Raw genomic sequence first — 5,233 nt, 5'->3', positions numbered from 1 at the left:
CCTGTTGTTCCAAAACACCTCTACTCCCTGGGAACAATGGGAAGCCTCCCAATCCACATCCTTACAGGGAACCCCGAATCCATCCACTCCTTTGATTTACATAACCCCCTGTTGTTTGCTAGACCTCAAGGCTCCGTCCACTTCTTTTGTGATAACATCTACTCAGTGACAAAAGGTTCATAAACATGTCCTCCAACACTGCTGAATCATGGAGCAGCTGCGCCACATAGTGGTGACTGCAGGTACAAACATGATACAATAACAATAATATGATAGGCCACAAGAGGCCTAACCTCTGTCTTCCATTGGCTTACAACATTTAAACACACACCCGGGAAGTCAAAAGCCACTCCCCCCACACAGGTATAGAAGCGTAAACCACATGATACGTTGGAAGTTATTCTTGGAAGTTATTCTGGGAAATTTAGTTCTTGAACTTGCGTGCTGGCGACTGTTGTACGAGATTTTCTTGAATACTTCTCCAGTCGTTTTATTTTGCTCTTGGACCTGTTTGTTTTGGCGTTTTGTTATTAAACGAATCTACAGGCTGTTTCGTTCCTGGCCTGAGACTACCTACAAGGTGATTTATTCAATATTGGTGCTGTGACTACGGGGAGAAGAAATCCTCCAATTGGTGTCGTGCTCACGAACGAAGAAGGGCCGGATTGATTATACCAATAATTTTTCAACTGGTGCCGTGACCGAAATATAGCGCAAATCTTTCAAGCTCAAGCAAAGAGTCTCTAGATGTGCAAAGCTGGTAGAGACATACCCCAAAAGATTTGCAGCTGTAATTGGGGGGCTGAATACTTTTGCACACCGCACTTTTCAGTTTTTTATTTGTAAAAAAAAAACAATTTAAATCATGAATAATTTTCTTTTTACTCCACAACTGTATGCCACTTTGTGTTGGTCTTTGTTGGTGCCGAAAATTACGTTATTCAGTCACCACTGTTGTCATCTAACTGCCGCAGATAGAATGACCTGAAAAGAACCACGCCTGACAACGTTAATAATAATAATAATACATTTTATTTAAAAGCGCCTTTCAAGTCACCCAAGGACACTGTACATAAAACAAAACAAAAAAACAGAACAAAAAAAACACATACGCCCGGAGTACGTTGTACTTTTTACTCGCTGCGAGGGGGAGCAGAGAGACCAACAGCTTCGCAGAGCTGGCTCACCTAAGTCCCAAAGTGTATGAGGACTGCAGCTCCTTTTATTGAGAAAGTTTCACAAGTACTGGGCAGTTGTTTTTTTCTTTAAGTTTTACTCCCAGGGCAAAGTTCATCCGATTCCCATACTTGATGAGAAACAGATCTCATCCTTTGTGGACCTACATCGTAAAAAACCTTTCTAGGAGTACCTACTCCTGTCAAGCAGACCATGAATTAACACACTTAGATAACAGTTTATGGTTCACCACACTTTGGTTTAACACACTTTGGTAACTAACTATAAATTCTATTTACACTTCTTCAGTTCTAACTGGTGGTGGGGAGTACAGCAAATAAATACTCTAGGTGAGAAAGAATAAAGCTACTTCAGCTCCACCCTGTTAGGTGTAAATATAACAGGGTGTAATATAAATTTAATAATTTAGTTTTGTTTCAAATAAATACGATTAAAATACAAATTGTCTTGTTTATGTTTAAAATGGTTAAAATTATTAAAAAATGTGCATGTTACACAAATCAATGCAATTGTTAATTGGGTTGTGAGCATTAATATTGATGAACCCCAATAATAATGCTTGAATTAATTTTACTAATATGTTGTTAAAAACATTTTTAAATCTAAATCTCGCTCTCTTTTTTGATTCTAGAATGATGATATTGTTCCATAACCTTGTTATGATGCAGTAATTAAGGCCCAGTGATCATCACTTACACTTATCAGCATGTGTCATCACATTCAAGCTTTAATGAAGCTCCGGGGCGCAGGTCTTACAGAAAGCAACACAAGCACTTGTCTATACGAGAGCACCAGTTTGCAGGGATACATTTGTATGTGTACCAGAATATGAGTGGGGGCAACTTAACCTCAGTACCATCGCCACCTGTGAGATTATTTGCCCTAACAGGAACTCAGAAACAGGGAGTACGTGCATTCAATTTTCAAGGCCTTATAGGAACCGGAGAAAAGATGATAAGTGGATTTCCCATCACTGGCTAGCACGCATAAGGTCAGGCTGGTTGTTTCAGTGTTTTTCCACCGACTACGTGAGTTTTAGTAGAAGTCAAATGGTAGATAATAACACAGAATATAATTTTGTCATAACAGTTCAAACATGATAAATACACCTAAAACTATTACTGTACATAACTGATAAATGATTTACTTATTCCTACTGTAAGGTTTGTTCTGTTATGATATGAGCAATTTAAAGACACCTGAAGACGCATCTTAGTGCTGAATATCTTAAAGTATCCTCTCAATTAAACAACAAAGTGGATAGATGTGGAGTTGAATTCACTTTTATTTTGTGGATTTGTTTATTGAACTGTTCAAATAGTGCTAAAAAGTTCCTTCCATAAATGGGAGACTAGCTGGTATTGGTGTAAAAGCTCTACTCACTTTCTGTTCAGCTGGTGTTAATTATAGGCAGAAAGTTACACACACATACACACATACACACAAACACATACACACACACATATACAGTGGAACCTTGAAATACGAGTATTTCGAGATACAAGCAAGCCGTCAAGTAAATTTTTGTTTCAAGATACGAGTAAAGACTCAAGATATGAGCATGCTTACAGACGCCGACGATAGGTGGCCGAACACTCCGCGCATCTCCGGCGACTCTTCCGTATTGTGTTTGCGTTATCTACGTAATTCTCTCTCTATTTTGTGCATTATTCTTCATAATAGTGATGAGTCCTAAGAAAATGAGTGGTAAGGATGGTAGTGAGAAGAAGAATCACATGATGACCATGAAAATAAAGCATGAAATTGTCGATAAAAATGAGCGTGGTGCTGTGGTGGAGAAATATGGTAAAATAATATGTAAGGGCCAACTCAGAACTCAGGCAAGAACAGATCATGCTGACCGTGGTAAATGACCTTGTTTATCCGTTGCTAGCCAAATGTTATGTAACATATTGTTTGTCTGTGTCTATAAAGAGGATCAGCATGTATCAGAAGGTGTGATTTGTTTGTGAATGTTCAGATGAGATTCGTTGTTGGACCTGCCATGGTCAGAAACCTATAATACAATAAATCCCCGAGACGGAGAAGTGTGTCCTGGTCTGCCTCATTTGTAGACATCTCTTTCTACAATATAATTGTGACCCCAACGTGATCGCTTGGGCCTGCGGACCAGAGCGGCTGGGTTCCCCCACTGGACCAGCTGTGCAAAGTGCGCAACAGGTAGGAACTTTTCCTCCTATTAATGCACATGCTTGTCCATTGCTGGTGTCCGGCCTCACCTGGGAACCACTGAGGTCCTTGCCAAAAATTGAACAAAAGGCAGTAGGGACGTTGCTCTCACCAACTCAGACTTGGACTCTGAATGCAGGAACAGCTGCCAAATTAATATAAACATTGCGGTGTGTACTTGTACAGAATTTGGAACATTGGATGAGGCAGCAGCTGTGGAAACTAGCCAGAATGGGAAACTCTCAGTAGGCTCTGACTGTATATTGCAGTAGTAGACTGTAGATTGCAGTCGACACTACTGCAATCTGGTCTGGACAGAGTGATGTGTGAAAATGAGATATGATACAATGGTGAGTGTGTATGTGAGCTGTGTGTAAGAAAATGTTATATTAGTGTCTAAACTGAAGGAAAATGTGTCGATTGTGTGCAAGTGAACTGCTTGGGCTATATAACTTGTAGCATTATGGCTTTAAGTTAAAAGTTTACTGGGAAGTGTCTGCAAGCTCTTGGTCATGTGGTCATACATTGTAATAGTTTACTTCTTAGGAAATGTGTGTTCCTCTTGACTAGGTTGGAATTTAGGTAATGGATTTTGGTGACCATAAAGAGGGGACTTCCTAATCTAGAGGAAGTTTGGAAAGTTAATGATTTTGTCCTTTGTCTGAACTGAAATTTAATGACTGTGTGATGTAACCATGTAAAACCATATAAAAGAGAGCCCACCTAACAGGGGGTCAGTTGTCTCTAACAACTGTATTAGACAGGAGTTAGGAGAGGCTCTCTTGGCCAAGATATTTAGAATAAATCCATCAAAGACAAACTCTGTTGACTTTTGATTTTTCCAAATTATGTAAAATTTCTACGACAGCCAGCTCGCCGAAATCCCCGGCAGTGTAAAAGAGCTAAGCTATAAAAAAAGAGACGTGTGGTGAATTAAAAGCCGAACTGGAATTGGGTCTTCCAACGAGGTTGGAATCGACGTATACAGCGATGCGTGCTTTAGTATGCAAAAGCTATGTAGGACACGCGTACATGTTGACAGTACAAACATAGGCTGATCACCGCAATCAATATTTGGCTACTTTGTGGAAAAAGGCTTGTAATTGGTGTTGGAAGAAAAGAAAATATAAAAATGTGTGGAAAAATCTGTGAATGGTGTTCAAAGAAAACATATCAAAAGTAAAAAATCTGCGGTATAAGTCTTAAAAAATAATCTATTTGACTGGTCTCCCCGACTGATCTCTCTCTCTTTTTCTCTCTCCCTCTCTTTCTTCCACTGACTCAACTGACTAAGGACTGTGTGTTTGAATGAGTGCCAGAATGTTTCAAAAAAGCTGAAGGTTCAAAAGTGAAGATTTGTTTTTCTGTGTTGGAATAGTAAGCTTACAAGGTTCCGTGTAAGAATAAGTTCATGGTAGTGCATTAATTTCATAACCCATAAATGGGTTTTTAAGACGTTGTTGAAGTTGTGTCGCAGTAAGAAAAGTTGTTGGGTGTGGTCAGCTAGAGGAGCTGTTGTTGTGCTATAAATTGAAGGAATCACCATTTTGAAATTGGGCATAATCTGCAAAGCAATCGTCATTTTAAAATAAACGCCATTTTGAAACAAATGTTGCGCAGTTAAAAATTCGGGAAAACACATAGCCCACTAGGGAGAAGGAAAGTAGTGGTATTAATTAGAAAAGATTAGCATAGCATAACTGGCTTAAATAGTGCTAAGCTAAATAGCATTAGGCTAAGTATTAGCATTAGCAAATCCTATTTAAGTTTTGATATAAATCAACAGAGCATAAGTTGGCTGAGCTATTGCTAAGCTAATTAGCATTAGCCTGCATAATATTAGCAT

Source organism: Cynoglossus semilaevis, chromosome W, assembly GCF_000523025.1.
Source record: "Cynoglossus semilaevis isolate Cse_v1.0 chromosome W, Cse_v1.0, whole genome shotgun sequence".
In the NCBI taxonomy this organism is placed as follows: Eukaryota; Metazoa; Chordata; class Actinopteri; order Pleuronectiformes; family Cynoglossidae; genus Cynoglossus; species Cynoglossus semilaevis.
This window is presented reverse-complemented; position numbering follows the sequence as displayed.